This window comes from Aethalodelphis obliquidens, unplaced genomic scaffold, assembly GCF_003676395.1.
Source record: "Aethalodelphis obliquidens isolate GAN/ISIS:26980383/991018 unplaced genomic scaffold, ASM367639v1 scaffold1, whole genome shotgun sequence".
Taxonomy (NCBI): Eukaryota; Metazoa; Chordata; class Mammalia; order Artiodactyla; family Delphinidae; genus Aethalodelphis; species Aethalodelphis obliquidens.
The window spans coordinates 15,376,369-15,399,278 of NW_020837945.1; the positions used below are offsets into that span (position 1 = coordinate 15,376,369).

Below are 22,910 nucleotides of genomic sequence, written 5' to 3' on the forward strand. Positions count from 1 at the left end.
TTTCTTGGGTGCCTCATGACCACATTAACCTCTTCTCAGTGGAGTTATTAATTGTGCATTCTGCCCACACTCCTTTGGCGTGGCTTCCAAGGAGAGAGTCAGAAGTCTCCTCGGGAAGGGAAGGACATGTTTATAGCCAGTCCCATGGGAGTGTTTGCATAATTACTGGAATGATTAAGGAGGTGTTTTTGGACACAGACAAGTGTACTAAGTTTTAATATGTTTCGTGACAATGCATAAGACAAGTGTATGATACAGGACACTGCAGGTCACCAAAATAAATAAATATGTGCAGAGGCACTAGAATAAATTCAGGCCTGGGTATAAACAGAAACTTCAAGGGGAAATGAGCTTTGATTCTTGACAAGAGAATTGTTTGTGATCTGAATGAGGACAGCTGTACAGAAGAGGTAACAGAGAGCCCGGGGACGCAAAGTCTTAGATGGTTTTCTCTAATCCCCTGTTGTAAAGACAGCTTAATGTGAGCGAGGGGGTGGCAGGGGGAGCTTTGATTAATTCTGAGATTGAAGTTAAACCTTTTCTAATTTGACTCGCCGATTAATCTTGTAACTATGCATCCTTAATCAAAACTCAGAAGGAATCTTTAATCTTGTGGATATAAAACACAAGACGATTAGAGGCCTTTGACCCACCCGTGCTTCCCAGCTGCTGCCTTCTTTTCTATTTTCTAGGTACTTCCTACTGCTCTTCATATCTCATTCTAGTTATAGAATACAGGACTGGTATTCTGTAATGTTAGAAGAATGACTATGAAGAACATAACAGTTAAAGTCCCATATTCAATCTGTCATCTATTCATTCATTCATTCTTCTTTTCTTTCAGTGGGTAAAGAGCGTGTATTATGTGGCAGGCATTGTTTTATATATTAATAAAGAGTGTGAACAAGACTGTCACATCTACTTTTACAGACCGCACCTAACAAGGACTTTTTCATTCATTCTTTGCTAAGTAACCAAATGCACGTGATCTAGGAAAATAAATATGCTTCTAAGAATTAAATAATACTATAGGAAAGCTCTTCTCATTCAGATGACTGCAAAGTACAAATTATTTACTGGAGAAATCCAGTCATATGTCTGGCAAAATGTTTTTGGATGCTGTTAGAAGATGGATAACCAGGTGATAAAATTCACCATTCCAGCATCACAAGATTTAATAACCGGACGAAGGCTTTAAATGGTGCCTAAGCCATCTTTTATGCACAATAAACAGGGTTCCAGGGGAAAGTCCTCCCACCCATGCCCATCCTAATCACATCTTTTATAGAGGAATATTCCTGCAGACAAGGAGAGTATTCAGATCACACCTGTCCCTTGAGCCAAATACTACCATATCCAGGCAATACCTCCCTCCTATTACCACTTTATAAAGCCATGTATTTTAAGAATGTTATTAAAATCTTTCAATTCTTCAGCTCCAGATTCAATTTCAGTAGGCGGACCAAATTTAAACAAACAGCAATTGGCAAAACCAAACAAAAAAATCCCTACAACAATAAAAAATACTAAATTCTCTGGGAGATAATTCCCTGCCACTGTGACCAAAATAATGATTATTATGAAATATAAGTTTTCAAGGGAGAGAAAGCATTGATTTTGTTTTTCCAGTTTTTGAAAGAGTTTTCTAGGTTGGATCCTTCTGAATTCATGTAAACAAAGCGGTTGACTGGCTGCATTTTATTCCTCCCCATTGGTCCTTTGCAAATAAGAAAGCACCCACGGTGCTGGTAAGGGAACAACATCATTGAAATAATACAAAAAGAGTAATACCTGCACTCAGATTTGTTCTACCCATTACACTAAAATACTTGGGCAAAACTCACTGTGGCAAAGTGTTAAGTGACAACACCCACAGCCAAAATGATATTTTCTGTTGACATTGCTGAATAGAAGAGCATAGGAAATGCCAAGATTATTAATTTGTGTGAAATACACGTCCCTCTTTTCAGCTTTTCCTCTTGGTTGAGACCAAATGGATTCCCAGAGATATGCTATAAGGCCCTCCAGAGGCACCAGACACCAAGCTCTTTGATTCTTATTTATTGCTTGTCTAGAAGACACTTTGGTGTTGTGGAGGAGGAATATTAGCTGTACGTCAGTCACACTTCATTTGTGAGAGACTTTGCTCACTTAGAGCATATTAAAATATTAAATAGAAAATATTAAATCAAAAAGAGCTTGTCAAACACAAAAGACTAGAAACCACAGCGACTCTGTGAAAAAGCAGTACTCACGCCAAAAAGAATGCTCTTTACCCAAACAGTGCCCTATCCAACCAAGAGGAAGGGACCAAAATATGAAGAGCCTGGATCTCAGAAAGACGAAAAAAGACATTTTTCCAGTGTTTCTCTTTTCTGACCACCATTCTGGAATAAGAGAGGAAGAGTGAGGGGGAGTCAGAGGAAGCAAAGACTGTGGCCACTTCCTGCCTCTTCTGACTTGTAGCTCCAACATTTGACATTCAGATGACTTGCTTGCTTCTTATAGCTCTCAATAGCTTCCAGATGATCTTTTCTTTTTAAAAAATTTATTTTTGCAATATTTAAGACATAGAAAAGGAAATAACAAATAAGTCCCTATGCACCCACCCCTATTTTAAGAGATAAACTAGTACTAATCCATTATATTTAATTCCCTTTGTTTACTCATTACAAATATACCTTCATTCTAAAGGTAAACACTGTCCTGAATTTAGGGTTTGTCTTTTCCAATCTTTTTTGTTGTTGTTGTATTTTTATTCTGACTCTATGTAGCCCTTAACAATTTTTGTATTGTGTTGTATGTTTTAACCTTTATATACTCTTTTTTTAAATTTGTTAACCTTTATATATTTTTAACATTTATAAGTTTTGCTTATGCTTTTAACTTTTACACATTCTGTGATTTTCTTTTCTCAAGACATCATTATGTTTATAAAGTTCTCCTATAAATATATTTGGCTCTAGTTTATTAATTTTCAGTGCTGCATAGTAGTCCATTATATAAATACACCACCATGAGTTAATTCACTTTTCTGTTGACAACTTAGGTTGTTTCTAAGCATTTGCTATTACAAACCATTTTGCTGTGAACATGTCTCTTGTCTCCTTGACTATATGGGCAAGTTGCCCTGGAGTATATTCCTTTGGACTGCTGAGTTATAAGGTGAGGGAATCTTCAACTTTACTAAATATTGTAAAACTGACCTCCAAAGTGGCTACACCAATTTACATTCCTCCTGCTGTGTATAGGAATTGCCATTGCTTTATATCCTTATCACAATATAGTGTTGGCAGGTTTTTTAAATTTCTGCAAATATGATAGGTGTGAAATTATAATCATCTTTTCAAGTGATTATTAGTCATTTATGTTTTCTCATCTGTGAGGTTCCATGTTGCTGTGTGTGTTTTTTATGGACCTCATTTTTTATTGTGTTGTTTGTCCTTTTCTTATTGATGTGCAGAATTTCTTACATACACGGCATTTTAATCCTCTGTTGATTATACGTGCTGCAAATACTTCTTTTTCACTCTTATTATGATGTCTTTTGATGAACAAAGTTTTTATTGTAGTATATGCCATCCATATTTTTTTATAATTTGTATTTTTCCTGTTTTATTTATTTCATGCTAGAAGCCGTAAAGATATTCTTTGTTTTCTTCTAAATTTTTTTGGTTTTATTTTCACTGTCAAATTTTTAATATACCTTGACTCAATTTCTTTATGAAGTGTGAACTAGTATGGCATAGTGATTGAAAGCATGGAGTCTGACGCCAGACTGCCTGAGTTCACATCTCACCTCCATCACATTTTAGCCTGTCACTTAACCTCTACATGCCCTAGTTTCTTAATCTGTAAAATGGGTATAAAAATAGTAGCACCTATTGATAGATAAGTGTGAAGTTGCAACTAGGATACACAAAAACCTCTTAGAACAGTACCTACTAAATGCATTTAAGTGATTACTATTACTATTATTATTGTTGTTGTTATTATATGAAGTAGGAATCTAATTTTATTTTTGTATATGGATAACCAAATTTCCTACCCCTATATACTAACTAACTGACCTCTTTCTCACTTTCTAACAATGCCATTTCTGTCATACATCAGCTTTCATGTAGGGGTGAACATTTTTCTAGCTTCCTTATTCTTCCGTTGGACTGTCTATCCTCTAGAAAAATTTCAAGCCTACATTTAAAATTCCCTGAGTTCTAGAGGTCCCTGAAGTTGTCACTCTGGCCTCTTCTTCTTTTATCTATAATCCCACTTCAATAATATATTTTTAGTTGTTTGATAAATAACTGAAGGACAAGGGCAATGTTGGTTCCCTAGGGCTGCCAAAACAATGTACCACAAACTGGGAGACTGAAAACAAAAGAAATTTATTGTCGCTCATTTCTGGAGGCTGGAAGTCCAAAATCAAGGTGTTGGCAGGGTCATGGTCCCTCTGAAACCTGTAGAGGAATCCATCCTTGCCTTTCCCTAGCTTCTCGTGGTTTGCTGACAATCTTTGGTGTCCCTTGGCTTGTAGATGCAACATCTAATCCTTCATCTTCACATAGAATTTTTCCTGTGTCCCTGTCTTTACATGGAGTTCTTTTTGTAAGGACATTAATCAAATTGGATTAGGGATCCAACCTATCCCAGTAGGACCTCATCTTAACTAGTTATATCTGCAACAACTATATTTTCAAACCAGGTAACATTCTGAGGTACTGGGAGTTGGGACTTTATTTTTTGGGGGGGTACCATTCAACCCGTAACAAGGGCAAAACTAAAACTACTAACCTTTGGCTTCGATCAAATCTTCCAACCCTCACCTGAACATCTCAGTCCACCTGCTGAGGATCCTTGCCATACTGCCTTCAATTACAGTGGTTCAATCCTCCTAGACCCAGTTGTCCTAACTCAGACAAATTTTAAAACAAATAATTTCAAACTTCAAATAGCCAACTATATCAGGAGTTTGTAAAGAAGGAAGATTTCAGAATCCTACCCTTAGAGATCCTGATTCAGTGGTTGGAGTTGATCAGTGCTAATGCAGGTGATCAAGAGGACACACTTTGGGAAACATTAATCCAGACAACGTGTTAAAAGGCACATTTCTAAAGAAGGGGAAATCTGCAGAACAGCTCACCTCATTGCTCAACACTCAGGCAGCTGCTCATCAACCCAAAGGTCTTGGAAGAGGCTGTCTGCAGAGAAATGGAGTTTTCCTGATAAGCAGTCTAGAAAATTAGATTAATACTACTTCAGAGTTTAAAACCCACTCTTAGAGGATTACAGAATTGAACTGGTTCCATTTTTTAATTAGCAATTCAATTGTGTCTTCAATTTTCACAGGCTGCAGATTCCCTCAAAGTCCAAAGTAGGACACTGCAGTAATCTATTCTACATTAATAAAGCTTGGACCAGAGCTTGCTTTTTTATTTGGAAAAATGAAATTAAAAGACAACAGCTGGTATTTGTTGAAATCCTACTATTTGCCAGCATTTTTCTGGGCAGTAGTGAGACAGCATTAAACGAAACAGACATAATCCCTGTTATCACAGAGCTTTTATTCTTGTGGATGGGAGATGATTGAGAAGCAAGATAAATTAATAAAATACGTGAAAACTCCAGGATGATAGAGATTTTTGACTGTTTCATTTAACACTGCCTCTCAAGTGCCTAGAAGAGTCATTGGCACATAGATGAGGGTCAGCAAATGTATATTGACTACCAAATGGTGATAAGCGCGATGGCAGAAATAAGGTAGGAACATGGACTAAGGAGTGGGATGGGTGCGATTTAAAATGGGAGAATCAAGGAAAGCCTCATAGAGAAAGGGTTTTTGGAGTAAAGATCTGAAGGAAGTGAAGATAGGAGTCATATATGTATCTGAGAAAGAAAGGGACCAGAAAACAGCCTGTGCAAAGGCCCTGAGATGGGAGCAAACTTGGTGTATTCAAGGTAGCATTGAGAGAAGGAAAGGAGAGAAGGAAAAGTGGGAGCATGGAAAGTCAAGGGCATTAGGAATGGACAGATCGAGAAGAGGTAAATGGGCCACTATAATACTCTTGGCATTTGCTCTGAGAAGGGCAGCCACCAAGGGTTTAAACAGTGGAGTGATAGAAACTGCTTATACTTAACAAGTGTATTTCAAGTGCTGTGTTTTGAACACACTGAAGGGCATAAGCAGGAAGCCATTGAAAACACCCAGTGAGACTGTCTTCTGCCAAAATGGTGGCAGTAGTAGGATGAGAAGGAATAGGATTCTAGGTGTATTTTGAAGATTTGGGCAACAGGATTTCCTAATAGATGGAATTTCAGATTGGATGCGAGAAAAAGAGAGCAGTTGAAGATGTAGCCAGGCAAGGATGTGCAGGAACTCATACTTTAATACACTGCTGGTGGGAATATGAAATGGCACAACTACCTTGGAACACTGTTTGACACTTTCTTTAAAAGTTACCCAATACACCTACCATTCTACCTGGACATTCTGTACCTAAGTGATTTACTCAAGAAAACTGAAATCAAATGTCTGAACAAAGACCTCTACTGAATGTACATAGCAGCTTTATTCAGAATAGCCAAAAACTGGACACAACCCAAATGTCCATCACTTGGAGAAGACATAAACAATTATCCATATAAGGGAACATGAATCACAACAAAAAGAAGTGAACTACCAACACACACGACAAAAATGGATCTCAAAATGTTTATTCTAAGTAAAAGACACAGACACCAAAGAGTACACACTGTAGAGTTCTATTTATATAAAATTGTAGAAAATGTAAAGTAACCCCACAGTGACAGAAAGCAGACCAGTGCTCTTTAGGGGACAGGGGAAAAGAGAGGAATGGGTGACAAAGAGAGAGAGAAATGTTCTGTATATTGATTGTGGCAGTGATTTCCTGGTATATACATCAGTCAAAACTCACTGAATTGTACACTTGAAATGGGCAAAGTTTACTGGGCATAAATTACACTCAAAAAGTTGATTAAAAAAAATTTTAAAGAGGATAAAGCTAAGGTTTTTAGCCTGAGTGACTGAAAGAATGGAATTGCAGTTGACATAAATGAGAAAGACTAGAAGAGAAGGCTATTTTGTTGATGGGGGATATCAGGAGCTCAAACTCATGGTGAGTTTGAGACACCAATTAGATATCAGAGTAGAGATGTTAAATGGACAGTCAGATATAAAAACCTGGAGTTCAGGAAATGGCCTAGGGTGGAAATATACATACTGAAGTCATAACATACAGATAAAGCTATAAGGCTATATAAGATCATTACAAGATAGAATGTAGACAGAAAATAGGAGAGATCTAAGGACTCATCCCTGAGATAAAGATGAACAGCAAAGAATCTGAGAAGAAGCAGCAGTGATTCAGGAGGGAAAGAAGTAGAGTCTAGTACCCAACAAGGCACATGAAGGAGGGTTTCAGGGAGAAAGGAATGATCCTGTGGCAAACGCTGCTGATAAATCAGACTAGATGAGGACTGAGAACTGCTCATTCATGTAAACGACCTGGAGTTCATTACTGATGGGGTGATAGTGAAGAAAGAATGGGAAAAGAGCAATTAGAGTTAGCCTAGATAGCTAATTCATTCATGGAGTTTTACTGCAAGAAATGGGGAATGAGTGGTAAGTGCAGGAGGAAGTGGGGTCAAGGGAGAGCTTTCTTAAGATGGGAAAAATCACAGCATGTTTGCTCACTGATGGGAATGATTCAATGGAGGAAGAAATGTTAGTGCTTTGAAGGAGCTAGGGGAGAATTGTTAGAGCAATGTTCCTGAGAGTATGAGACAATGGAATTAAGTGCACAGCAGAAGGGCTAGATTGTGTCAGGAGCCCAGAGAGACCCTTAGCTATAGGGACAAGGAGGGGAATTCAGGCACAATAAATAAGGCAAGGGGAACTGCTGCTACATCTTTTCTGTTTGCTTCTATTTTCTCAACGAAAGAAGAAGCAATGTAATCATTGAGAGTGAGCATGAGTTAGAAGCTGCTGGAGACTTGAGAAGAGAGAAGAAACTACATAATAATCAGCTAGTGTAGGGGCTGGCAAACTCCAGCCCCCTGACCTACCTGTTTTGGTATGGCCTGTGAGCTAAGAATAGCTTTTACATTTTTCAAAGTGGTCAGATAACTATAGCTTTTTAGTGAGAACAGGTTCTTGAAGAGATGATATTTCCTCTTGGCTAACAAAGCCTGCGATATTTACTATTGGCCTTTTAGGGAGAAGTTAGCGGTCCCTTGATGTAGGAGAAAGAGAGAGTGAGTGGGATGAGACCATACAGCACGATATGCCAGGCAACAGGAAGGTATTGGGTGGGAGCCTGATAGAATGTCAACTCACTGAGTCCTCGTACAAGCACTGCAAGTTAAATATTAACAACCCAACTTTAGAGATACCCTCATTGGGTTTCTGGGAGGTTCGGTAACTTTCTCAAGGCCACACAAATAATAAGTGCTGGAATATACGTATTTAGCAAATATACAACTATCTCAAATGTTTCCTTTCCACTCTGCCATGCTGCATTACAAAAGACTGTGGCCTCTGTCTTTACCTTGAATCCTCCCATCTGCAATGGCAAGGTGATACATAAAGAAGCAGCACATGCAGCAAATGAGCCACCTCTTGAGCTGGACTGATGTAGGGGTAGACCTCACCCTGCTCTTGGCTTTGTGGCCTTGAACAGGATATATCACATGTGCAAGGCTCTGCTTTTCTCATCTATAAAATCAGATTAATAATAAATGCCCCATTTGAAGTCTCTGATATTCAACCATTTTTAAACAATAAAAATGACAGTTTCATATGTTTCAAACTAGTACCTACCATCCAAGGATATTGTGTGGATTAAAGTTAATATACATATAGCACAAGTACAATGCTGACATTTAAAGAACAGGTATTCTATGGACAATAATAACAGGAGCAGCCTTATGCCTAAAGAAGTCATTATTTAGAGAGAAGGGGCTGTGAAATGATCTCAACTATGTACACTTGGCCCAGAGGCACAGGGGAAAATGAAGGGAGGAAGTCTGCAGGAATCCTGGTTGTGGCCAATCAGCCTCAAGTCACTCTAACTCTAAGTCCAAACCCAACTGATAACATTTGGCCTGGAGGAGCCCCGAGGGCAACTTGATGACCAAATACCTGGAAGACTCATGGGGTGGACTGAGACATCTCACTCTGTTTGGCTGCAGGGGATGGAAACAGGAATAGTGAGTGGAAGTTACATGGAGACAGATTTATATGCCATTAAGCTAAAACTTTCTGGTAATTAGAATTATTAACCATGGAATGAGCTTCAGTGGGAAGTAGAGAGTTCAAGGGTAGACTGGGAGAGCACTAGATCACGTATTACTAGAGGAATCTCATAATGGGTACATTCATTACATAATAAATGATTTGTGAGATTCTTTGCAATTCTAAAATGTTATGAGTTAGTAGTCCCTGGCTTTGGCCTAGCAGTGCCCTAAAGTCAGAACAGCTAGTTAAGTATCTAGTATAGTGCCCTAATACAGAGCGAGCATTTAAGGAATATTTGCCCCTCTCCTTCATGATTCTTCTGCCCTTAAATGCAAGAAGTTTTATGAGGCTGTCTTATCATTCAGCAACTGTACTGTATCTCCCCCTTATTTCATTCTTTTTGATTTATCATCTATCTGCTAATTAAGAAACAGAAGAGGAAAGAGCTGATTTTAAAAGTAACAAGTCCAAATTCAAATTTGAATCCAAGTCTATTGTCATGCAACTGTTATCATATCACAGTCAGTATTTCATATTTAAATTGGCTTTTCCAAGAATAGATCACTGGGATTTATAGCACTAATAGGGGAAGAAATTGTTTTCTGAGAAAAGATTAAAAATTGGCATTTGAGAGATATTCAGATCACTTCACTCACAGATGGATGGAATAGAAATACCTACGTTAGTCAGACTGGCCAGAAAAGGCATCTGCAGAAAAGACAATATTTAAGTTGATTTCCAACAGACAAGAAGTCAAACAAGGCAACAGTAGAGATAAAAGAACAGAGGGAACAGCATGTATGAACATCCTGAGGTGGGAAAGATGTGGATGTGTTTGAAAAAGAGTGGCTTTGGTGTAGTGATGGAGTAGTGCAGCCTGAGGTTGGAGAGATCAGCAGAGACAAATGAGGTAGATCTATAGAGCCATCCAGCTCTTGTAAAGAGTTTGAATTTGTTACAAATATAATGAAAAGCCACTTACAGTTTTTAAGGAGTGTTTAATTTATGTTCTAGAAGATGATCACTCTTGCTTGTGATGTGGAAATGGATTGTAGAGGAACAAATGTGGAATCAGAGAGACATCAAAGAGATGTCAACATAGTCTGTGAAGGATGGGCTATGGCCAGGAGCCAAGAAGATGGAGAAAAGACAGAGTCAAGATATTTTGGGGAGTAGAATCAAGTGAAGTTACCAATGCTTTGGATAAGGGTTATGGGAAAAGAAAATCAGGACTGACTCAGGTTTCTGAATTGAGCAACTAAAGGATAATGTGCCATTTATCTGGATAGAACAGATAGGGGAGGGATTCACTTGCAGAAGAGAAATGAGAAGTTTTATCTTAGATGTATATGATTTAAGTGTCTGTAAGACATACAGGTTGAGCTATCAGGTAAGCAAAATTGTAATGGTGCTCAGAAAAAAAATTATCTAGGTTGGAGATATAAACTTTGGAGTCTTTAGTCATACTGATTTTTTAAAGACTGGGAATTAATAGGATCACTCAGGGAGAAAAATCAAAAGAAGAGAAGAGGATCCACAACTTAAACCAGAGGACTGCCAATACTTCAGAGGAGGCGTAGGAGCCAGCTGGAAAAGGAAACTGATGTAATAAGCCAGTGCATTTGGAAAACTAGGAAACAATAGTGTAATGATAGCCAAGAGAAGAGAGTGTTTCAGGAAGTAAATGGCCAATCCCATCAAATGCTCAAAGGGTGGATAAGAGGACAGAGATGTGTAGATTGCAAATGGCTGTGTGACCATTGTCAGTGATCCTGAGACAAGAAATTTCAGTATAGTCGTGGGGCAATGTGGAAACCATATTAGAATGGATTAAAGAAAAGTTAAGGAGGTGGAACTAATACATTTAACAACTCTTGAGAAGTTTGGTTATGCAGGATAATGGGGAAATGAGTGAAACCAATCTTCAGGGAGCTATGGAACTAAGGTTTGATTGTTTGTTTTTGGTGTTGTTTCTAAGATAAAGTTGGAAAATTAGAATATGGTTACAAAACTGATATGGTAAAGAATGGAAAATTTGATAAAAGGAGAGTGGATAACCAAAGTGAAGTGTTTTTAAAGGTCAAAGAGCACTGGATCCATAGGATAAGGGGGGGCCTGGAATTGGCTAAGATGAAGAAAGGGCTCTCCATAATGACAGAAGGGAAAAAGTGAAGATAACTGCTGATGAGGGTAGTCTTTGTTAAGTTTGCATTAGAAATTTTAGAGTTATCATCTGAAGGCTTTTATTTCACTTAAGTATGAGGCAAGGTCAACAGCTGAGTGAGGGTAAAATAGGGAGGAGTTGTGGGTGGTTTGAGGAGAACATATAAAATCATTCTGGGAAATATAAGTGGGTTTCTGGGTCGTAGTATGTGCAAGTTGTGATTTTAGATAATCAAATTAAGGAAACATCAATTCAGTTATATATACTCCAGTAACATTCAGCTACTCAGACACAGGTGCAGAGAAGATGGGGGGTGTTGAGGTTTTACTAGACATGTGTGATGAAGGTGAGAGTAGTAGAGGGGTTGAGACTACATGTGAGGGGGTGATTATAATGTTAGACCATGGAAGTTTAATAATGTACCTAAGAGAAAAAAAATAGAAGGAAACTCAACAAAATGTTTAAAGGGTACTTCTGAGTGGGGAGAATACAGGTGATTTTCATTTTCATCTTTATGTGAGTCTTTATTCTCTAAATTTTCTATAAGAAGCATATTTTAGTTCTAAGTACATTATTTTAAAAATAACCAAAATGATATAAAAGCAGTTATATACTGAGCTTAAGAACAATCCTCTTAAAATTGAGACGGGAATCAGAAAACAAGTAACAATGGCAATAAGTACATACCTACCAAATGCTAGTGGACTAAATTATCCAATCAAAGGCATAGGCTGGCTAATTGGATTAAAAAAAAAAAAAAAAAAACAAGACCTACCTATATGCTTCTTACATAAGACCCTCTCCAGAGCTAAAGACACATACAGACTGAAAATGAAGGGATGGAATAAGATATTTCATGCAAATGGAAATGACAAGAAAGCAGGGGTCGCAATACTATATCAGGCAAAACAGACTTTAAAATGAATTCTGTAACAAAAGACAAAGAAGGGCATTATATAATGATAAAAGGATCAATAAAGGAAGAGGATATAACACTCATTAACAATAAAGGAAGAGGATATAACACTCATTAACAGATATAACACCCATTAACAAATATACAAAAAATTCTGTATTATACACATAATACAGAAGTATGTAAATATATAAAGCAAATATTAACAGACATAAAGGGAGAAATTGACAATATTACAATATTAGTAGGGGACTTTAACACCTCACTTACATCAATGGACAAATCATACAACAGAAAATCAACAAAGAAATAATAGTTTTAAATGACACATTAGTTCAGTTGAACTTAATATATATCTATAGGACATTCCATCCAAAAACAGTAGAATACACATTCTTTTCAAGTGCATGTGGAGTTTTCTCTAGGATAAATCACATGTTAGGTCACAAAACAAGTCTCAAAAAATTTAAGATGATAGAAATTATATCAAGCATTTTTTCCAATCACAGCAGTATAAAACTAGAAATCAATTACAAGAAGAATGGGAAAAACACAAAATGAAGAGATTAAACATGTTACTAAAAACCCCTCAATGAAGAAATCAAAGATAAAATCAGAAAATACCTTGAGGCAAATAAAAATGGAAACACAACTTTCCAAAACCTATGAAACATAGCAAAAGCAATTCTAAGAGGGAAGTTTACAAGGATAGAGGTCTGCCCCTAAGAAACAAGAAAAATGTCAAACAATCTAACTTACCATCTAAAGGAATTAGAAATAGAAGAACAAATAAAGCACAAAGTAAGCATAAAGAAGGAAATAATAACAATCAGAGAGGAAATAAATTAGAGACTAAAAAAAATAGAAAAGATAAAGCCAGGAGCTGTTTTTTTGAAAAGATAAACAAAATTAATAAACTTTTAGCTAAAGTCATCAAGAAAAAAAGAGAGGACACAGATAAACAAAATGAGAAATGAAAGAGTAGAAATAATAACTGGTATCACAGAGATACAAAAAAAATCATAAAAGAATACTACAAACAGTTATATGCCAATGAACTGGTCAACCTAGAAGAAATGGACAAATTTCTAGAAACATACAACCTTCCAAGAATGAATCTGGAAGAAATAGACAACTTGAACAAACCAAAAACTAGCAGTGAAATTGAATTTATAATAATAATAAAAATTCCCAGCAAACAAAGTCCAGGAGTGGACAGATTCACAGGGGAATTCTAATAAACATGTAGAGAAGGGATAATACCTATCCTTCTCAAAATATTGCAAAAAATTGAAGAAGAGGTAACACTCCCAAATTCATTTTACAAGGCCACCATTAGCATAATACCAAAATCAAACAAAGACACTACACAAAAAGAAAATTACTGGTCAATATCTCTGACAAATATAGATGCAAAAATCTTCAACAAAACATTAGCAAACCAAATTCAACAGTATATAAAAAGGATTATGCACCATGATCAAGTGGGATACAAGGGATACATTCTAGGGATACAAGAATGGATCAACAGTCACAAATCAATCCATGTGATACACCACATTAACAAAAGGAAGGATAAAAATCACATGATCTTCTCAATAGATGCAGAAAAATTCAACATCCATTCATGATAGAAACTCTTATCAAAGTTGATATAGAGGCAACATATATCAAAATAATAAAGGCCATTTATGACAAACGCACAGCTAACATCATACTCAACAATGAAAAGCTGAAAGCTTTTTATCCAAAGTCAAAAACAAACCACACATGCCCACTCTCACCAGTTCTATTTAACATAGTATTGGAAGTCTTAGTCACAGCAATCAGACTAGAAAAAGAAGTAAAAGGCATCCAAATTGGAAGGGAAGAAGTAAAACTATCACTATTTACAGATGACATGATACTATATGTAGAAAACCCTAAAATTTACACCAAAGGACTATTAGAGCTAATAAATGAATTCAGTAAAGTTTTAGGGTACAAGATTAATACATAGAAAGCTATTGCTTTTCTATACACTAATAATGAACAATCATAAATAGAAAGCAAGAAACAATCCCATTTAAAATCACATCAAAAAGAATAAAATACCTGGGAATAAATGTACCAAGGAGATGGAAGACCTTAACTCTGAAAACTATAAAACATTGATGAAGGAAATTGAAGATGATCCAAAGAAATGGAAAAATAGCCCATGTTCATGGATTGGAAGAACTGATATTGTTAGTGTCCACACTAACCAAAGCAATCTACAAAAATAACACAATACCTATCAAAATACCCATGACATTTTTCACAGAACTAGGACAAATAATCCTAAAATATATATGGAAACACAAAAGACCCTGAATTGCCAAAGCAATCTTGAGAAAAAAGAACACAACTGGAGGTATCATGATCCCTTACTTCAGACTATACTACAAAGCCACAGTAATCAAAACAGCATATTACTGTCACAGAAACAGACACATAGATCAATGGAACAGAATAGAGATCCCAGAAATAAACGTATGCTCTTATCGTCAATTAATCTGCAGCAAAGGAGACAGAACATAAAATAGAGAAAAGACAGACTCTTCAAGTAATGGTGCTGAGAAAACTAGACAGATACATGTAAAAGAGTGAAATTAGAACATTTCCTCACACCATATATAAAAATAGATTCAAAATGGTTTAAAGACCTGAAACCATAAAATTCCTAGAAGACAACATAGGCAGAACACTTTTTGACATAAATCATAGCAATATTTTTTTGGATTTCTCTCCTAAGGCAAAGGAAACAAAAGAGAAAATAAATAAATTGGACCTAATTAAACTTAAAAGTTCTTGCACAGAAAAGGAAACCATCAGCAAAACGAAAAGACAGCCTACTAAATGGGAGAAAATACTTGCAAATGATATGACTAATAAGAGGTTAATATCCAAAATATATAAAGAGCTCATACAACTCAATATCAAAAAAAAAAACCTGATTTAAAAATGGACAGAACCTGGAGGCCACCACCGCCATTGCTGTGCGGTCGAAGCACCAGCCTGCACCATGATCTACTGCCAGCAGGAAGGGAAGGATTGAATCATATTTGTCACCAAAGAAGACTATGAAACTCCAAGCAGATTGGAGCTGGTGGCCGATTGGAGCTGGGGTCTCTTCTCCTCATACAGACCCCAATGATCTGTATGAGGAGAAGAGACTGATCCTGCCAAATGGAGATATCAACTGGAACTGCCCATGCCTTGGGCGGATGGCCAGTGGTCCATGTGGGAAACTTTTCAAGGTGGCCTTTTCCTGATTCCTCTACAGCATGGAGGATGTCAAGGGGTCAGACTGTGTAGACCAGTTCCGGGCCATGCAGGGGTGCGTGCAGAAGTACCCGGACCTCTATTTCCAGAAGGAAGAGGAGAAGCCAAGGGATCGTTTAGAGGAAACAGCTGCCTCTGAGGCCACTGCAACCATAGAAGAGGAGGGGTCCAGCTAATGATGGCTCTGGGGTGCTGGGCTCCAGCCTCCTTCAGAGCAATATGAACCTCTCTGAGAAAGTGTCTTTCCTTCTGTTTTTCTGTGCACTGTAATGTACAAAATAACTTATTGTGCTGATCGGGGTCTTGGCCCCTTGACATATACACTGAAAAATGGGGTTGTGTGTCTGTGTGTCTCACATGGACATATCAGCAAATGTAGCTGCCACTTTTGAATTCGTTTCTCAGATTGTCCTGAATTTTGCCACTTTGAAATAATATGCTGAATAATCTCAGCAACCAAAAAATCATTATCTGGGAGTGTCTCTTGTGAGTGAGCTGATTTATTTTATTCATTGTATCCCTTTTAGTAGATTTTACACCCAGTTGGAAAGTGAAACAGAAACAAAACATCTTTCTTTAAAAATGTTGGAGTGGGACTATTTCTTGTAGAAGAGGAGGGATGATCAAAACTTAAGTACCTGAGGAAGCACTATGCTTCATTTCTGATACATTTTGCTTTCTAATTTTGCATTGAGCTCCAGGTTTTCTAGTTTGGAAAGCAGAGCTTTGGACCCTCTGAGTGACTCCCTTTGTAAGTGAAGAGAAAGGCTAGTTTTTGCTCTTCTTGTTATTCCAAAAGCCCTGGTTGGGGGTCTGTGTTCACACTGGCTCTGTCTCAGCCTGTTCAGATGCAATGTTCTTGAGAGGTGGGGACCTAATCATTACCAAAGTAGCACCGAGAGAGGAAACTGTGTCCATTAAAAGGAAAACATAATTTTTACCTGAAAAAAAAATGAACAGAACCATAAATAGACATTTTTCCCAGGAAGATATACAAATGGCCAACAAGCACATGAAAAGATGCTCAACATCGTTAATCATCAGGGGAATAAAAATCAAAACCACGATGAGATATCACCTCACACTGTCAGAATGGTTATCATCAAAAAGAACACAAAAAACAAATGTTGGCAAGAATATGGAAAAAGGGAACTCTCATACATTGTTGGTGAGAATGTAAATTGGTGCAGCCACTGTGGAAAACAGTATGGAGGTTTCTCAAAAAACTAAAAATAGAACTACCATATGACCCAGCAATTCCACTCCTGGGTTTATATATCCAAAAACAAAAAAAACAAAAAAAAAACCTGTGCAATAATATGGATGAGTTGGAGGGTATTATGCTAAATGAAATTAGTCAGATAAAGACAAATACTGTATTATATCACTTATAAGTTGAAACTAAAAAATCAACTAGTGATATAACAAAAAAGAAGCACATTCACAGATATAGAGAACAAACTAGTGGTTACCAGTGAGGAGAAGGAAGGACTATATAAGGGTATGCGATTAAGAGGTACAAACTACTATGTATAAAATAAGCTACAAGGCTATATTGTACAATACATGGACTATAGCCAATAGTTTATAATAACTATAAATGAAGTATAACCTTTAAAATTGTGAATCATTATATTATACACCTATAACATATAATATTGTACATCAACTATACTTTAATTAAATAAATAAAAATATATGTGTGTGTGTATGTGTATATATATATATATATATATATTGCTGGGCTCATTATTCTGAAATTAGATTAAGGTACAGAATCAAGCATTTATCTTGCCTCTCCTTTATAAACTGTTTTTCATATTAACCAGATAAAGAAGTCCAACTAATTCAGAAAGAACGATTGACTTAGAAAAATGTCATTTTGCAACCCCAGTGAAATAATGGATCTATACAATAATCCTCAATGGCTGCTAAGACCATTAGGAAAAGGTTGATACCTAAATCCCACTGATCAATCTTAGCATCACTAAAAGTGGGACAAACAGGTATTACATCCCTCTTGATGTGATACAATAGCAAGTACCCACACTGCCTGTGAAATATTCTTGCCTCCCCCAGCATAATTAAGCCTAAATTTCATGTTTTAGACTCAGCTACAAGTTAACAAGAAATATAGGACTGTAGAAACAAGTTAACCAATACCACAGAGATATAACCAAAACAGTCCAGGATGCAGAAAATCAACAGGAAAAATGACTCATTTTTTCAATAAATAAATGTCTTGGTTAAAAAAAAAAAAGGAGAGGAAACGACTAAACGATAATAGAGACATAAGAGATAAATCAAATTCTATAAAGGACCTTGTTTGGGTCCTGATTGAACAAATAGGACAATTAACAAATTTTGAGACAATCGAAGAAATCTGAACACGGATTGGAATAATATTTCAAATAATAATTTTGTTAGGTGTGATAATACTATTGTGGTTATATTGTTCTAAAGCCTTTATCTGTTAGAAATGAGGTATTTATAAGTAAAATTTCTGTGGCCCAGGAGTGCAGACTGGTTAAACACAATTGGCAAAATATCGATAATTATTGGGGCTGGGTGATAGTACCATCACGATCTGCTTCCCTCTAATTCTGGATATGTTTGACATTTTCTGTAATAAAATATTTTAAACAAAGTTGAAATGAAAAAGACTATGTGCCATGAAAATCTGAGTGTTGAGACCTGAGGCTTATAAAGTCCTTTCAGAACCTGAAATCACTTGCAATTTTATACTATGCAAGAACGATCCCAATATCAATGTGTATTGTTATTCTGCTGAACTAACACTTGCCCGTTTGCCGTGTCTTTGTAAGAATTCATCATAACTGGAGCCATCCAGCAATCTGTGAAGAGCTTCTTGTCTTTACCATTTGGGAGGGAATAAACAGATTACTAGACGTGCTAAGTCATCCACACACCCCCATCTTTAAGCAGGTGAATGACTATGATGATGGGATTAAGCTTCACAACCAATTACACCATCTGACTCAGATTTCTTGAGACAAAACAGAAGAATAAGGAAACGTAAGTAGTGTCTGGGTGCAGTCAAATGTACAATATTTATCTAGTTACTCCACCACCGCACAGAGTTTTAATATGTAGTCTGAGAGCATAAACTGCAGATACCAATATTGTATGTGTGTCTGAGACATGACAATTTAGCAGCCCCTCTGGCACTTAAACCATTTAGGAGTTTCATTCCAATGAAATCCAAATGGGAGAAGCATCCAGAGGTCAGGAATACATCAGGCTTTCTCTTTCTCAATTCCCCTCTCACACCTTTGGGACCTGGGCTCATTCCAGAACACCCCGCAGCTTCCTCACAATGATCTACACCTGCAAGCTTTCCTATGTCCATACTCTGCCCCGGTCAAACCGTACCCCTACTACCACCTCCACCACCACCATTGCCACCACCTCTGACACCACACACACACACACACACACACACACAGAGCGGAATTCTTACTTCTTGTAATAGCAGTAGGTATCAATGTGTGGTCCTGAGACAGGGAGCAGCTGCATCACGTGGGAACTAGTTAAACATGCAAGTTCTTGGGCCCCGTCCCAGACCTATGGAATCAGACGCTCTAGGGTAGCACTCCAAGTTTTAATAAGTCCTCCAGGTGACACCTGTGCACAGGAAAGTTTGTGAAAAGTAGAGGAGTGTCATGCCCACAAACGAAGGGTAAATTTGGGGGAACACTGCAGGTTCTTCTAATTCTTAAAAACCTAGGGCTGAGTGAGTAGGAGACATTCTCATTTTACACAAGAAGGAAAGTGAATAATTAAGAAATCAAAAGACACACAGTCAATGTGAATTCATTACAGAAAACATGGAGATGGGGTGAAACAGGCCAGATAATACAAAACAAGTGTTAACAAAACAAGTGTTAAATGACTGTTATTGTTTCAGCACATCTTCTAAATTGAGGTTAATTTAACATTGGTTTGCGTTGAGTCAATCTGTCAACAAGTGCTAATTGAACACCTTTGATGTCCTTTTCTTCAAAGCACACCAACCAATGGAGACACCCAGAAAGAGAGTATTTGGGGAATTCTCTGAAGGATTTAGGATTTAAATCATAATATGAGTAATGTATATGTATCTAAGTGATACTACAGTTAACTTTAAAGGGGTTACTAGAAAGTGAAAAAATTACAAGGGTATTCTCTCCTCTGCCTCTGTCTAGAGTATAGAAGAAAAATCTATATTTTTACAGGAACAAACATAAGGGAAACAATGTCCAAAGACTGAATTTCTACTCTGCATCTCGGTTTAAATGTGAAATATATTGTTGCTAAACTTGGACTCAAAATCAGGTATGCCTCTTACTGAGCTCTGTTTACTGGGTACTGCAGAGAAGCCAGATCATGGAATCCAGTTCTTTGGAAAATCTCCAAGGAAAGAATTTCTAGAATGAGGATTCTGAAGTATGAATATGTGTGTTATGTTTCTAATTTCCCAGAATACATGTGATTTCTCATAATTAAAATGCCCAGGATTTTTCTTCTACTATGATTTTTATTAGGTTATAAAACTGGTGGGACAATTATTCATGTTAAAAAGAATTATTTTCAGTTTTAAGCTATCACCATATTTCAAACTCTTTTCAATTTCTCATAATTGTGGTGAGACTGTATTTATAAATGTACAATAAAGTCCCTCAGATGATAATATTTCAAATACTCCCTGCCTTCTTTTTAATTAATAAACCCAAAAGTCATCTTTTGCAGAAATAACTGCCTTAAGCTTCAAAAAAATTTTCAGCTTAAAAGTTCAACATTTTATGGTCAGCTGTTTTATTACAAATTCAGGTGGTAGTAGGAAAAATCAGAAAATTGAACCCAAGACATTCAAAAGATGCTAAAGGGAACATTCTCCTCCCTCCACCCCGCCCACCTTAAACTTTTACGGAATACAAAAAATTCTTATTTTCCCTCTCTACCATAACTTACTTAAATTTTATTGAAGGCCTTTATTATTATTATCATATCTAAATAGTTAGAATTGACTTTATTTCTGTGGAAATAAAGACCAACCAAATGAGAAAAAACAAAGGCTATTTTTTCAGAACCCGGATAAGAAGTGAGTCAGCCACTGTCACTTGCATCTTGGCAAAGATGCAAAGGCAGGCAGAGGAGTAGGAAAGCTTGATTGTACAAAAAAGGGAGGCTTCACGTGTACCCTGATTGGAGGCTGTGGGCTTGGGGAAGCTGGAGGCGCAATAACTCATAGCAAGGTATCTTATGTGACTGGTCAGGGGTGTGCATATTTGTTTTTCTCTAGTTGGTCCTAAGTTGGAAGGATTTAATCAAATCCTGCCCATTTGGGGCTGGCTGTTACAGAAGTTACTGTTTAGTTTCTTAGATTGTTATTAGAGATAGTGGTCTGAATTCTAACAAGTCTGACTTATGGCAGGCTGGCTTCCTGGACTGTTTATTGTCAATGAAAGGGTTGGTTTCCTTGGCAGGTTGCTGTAGGTTGTGGGTCAGAGTTCTATTTTTATATAGGGTCTGGCCGTTGTCTGTTTCTATGTTTAGTCTCTCATTTCCAAGTTAATTATAATTTAATGAGTAGCTGCAATATTGATGTAGTTCAGATCCAGAATGGGGTGCCCACCTCTGTGGAAATTTAGACCCAGCAACCAGAGGAGGTATCGTACGGTTCCCACAGGTATGAGGGCCTCTCCAAGCAATGACGATCTGGGATCATTTAAGAGACAAACTGGAGTGAATAGCCCCTGGACAGAGACGGGACCACAAGGAAAGGTTTGAAAAGAGTAAGGCACAGGCAGATGCTTTCTAGGAAGCAACAGTAAGATAAATCAACAAAGCCAGTCATCTTACTGTATTTTTTTATACTGCACAGTTTTCATTATTTTATTTTTTTAATTACTTTTTATTGGAGCCTAGTTGATTTACAACGCTGTCTTTGTTTCTGCTGTACAGCAAAGTGAATCAGTTATACATATACATATACGTCTTCCCCTTTTTCCAAAGAGCTGAGGCAGAAGTACAATGTTTGCTTCATGCCCATCTGAAAGGACGAAGTTCAGGTTGTGCGAGGGTGCTACAAAGGGCAGCAAATTGGCAAAGTGGTCCAGGTTTCCAGGAAGAAATATGTCATCTACACCATACGAGTGCAGCAGCAGAAGGCTGATGGCACCACTGAGCATGCGAGTATTCACCCCAGGAAGGAGGTTATCACTAAACTAAACTGGTCAAAGACCAAAAAAAGATCCTTGAGCGTAAAGTCAAATCTTGCCAAGTAGGAAAGAAAAAGGGCAAATATAAGGAAGAAACAATTGAGAAGATGCAGAAATAATCTTTTATATGACTTTCATTAAAAACTGTTAAAATGAAAAAAAAATTTAATTAAAAATATAGTAAGACATTTTAAAAAACAAAACAAACAAAGCAAACAAACAAAGCCAGCAAAAACTCTAAGACATGAGACAAAATAGCAGACTGAAAATGGGAGAGTGCGTGCCTAGATCAGAAACAGTGCCTAGTGCGTGCCTAGGCTCAGAAACAGATTTCAAAACCACTCAGCATACCCAACAAAACTAATCTACCAGCAAAATGGCCCAGAGGCCTGCCTGTTTGGGACCCCTGTCCAATCTGATATTCACCCTGTATGCTGGTTTGACCATACCAATTGGTCAGTTCCCCATTCCATCATGGTGCCCAAGACAACTGGTCATTAAATATGTATTCTGAATATTACCCCCACCTGAAAGTGCGAGAGTCTGGAGGTACCCCCAACTAGTGGTTACGAAGAATAAACGATTTCAGATGTAGTTTTGCAGGTGTGCTGTTTCCTTTCAGTTTAGGTGCTGGGTAACTTGTCTCAAGCTTGATCTGAGCTGGGAAGGCATGAAAACCTGAAAGAAGAAATCAAAGAAAAGTACCCCTGGTGAGAAGAGGGTACTCTTCTCTTCATGAGTGAGGGCCATGAAGAAGCTATGAAATCACACATCTATGTCAACTGCACAGGTTGGAGGGCAAATCACTGGGGTCTGTGGCCATGGAAGGGAATATGTCAACACTGCAATTGAAGCCACTGCAGGAGCTTCAGAAATGGGAGCCCAGGACAGAGCAGAGAATAAAGAGGATAAAGAAGGGCATTAATTATTTTTAACATCTTTATTGGAGTATAATTGCTTTACAATGGTGTGTTAATTTCTGCTGTACAACAAAGTGAATCAGCTATATGTATACATATATCCCCAAATCCCCTCTCTCTTAAGCGTCACTCC

At 37.3% G+C, this 22,910-nt stretch overlaps 1 long non-coding RNA gene and 1 pseudogene across 1 annotated transcript in view; one reads left to right on the forward strand and one right to left on the reverse strand.

Annotated features, from left to right (window-relative positions):
• The window catches only part of LOC113617933 (uncharacterized), a 42,164-nt gene that overhangs the window by 7,039 nt on the left and 12,215 nt on the right, over nt 1–22,910 (reverse strand). Inside the window, exon 3 of the long non-coding RNA XR_003431832.1 lies at nt 22,385–22,535. This is a non-coding gene — a long non-coding RNA (uncharacterized LOC113617933). The remainder of the gene's footprint in view (nt 1–22,384; nt 22,536–22,910) is intronic.
• On the forward strand, nt 15,310–16,568 carry LOC113617925 (mitochondrial intermembrane space import and assembly protein 40 pseudogene; annotated as a pseudogene).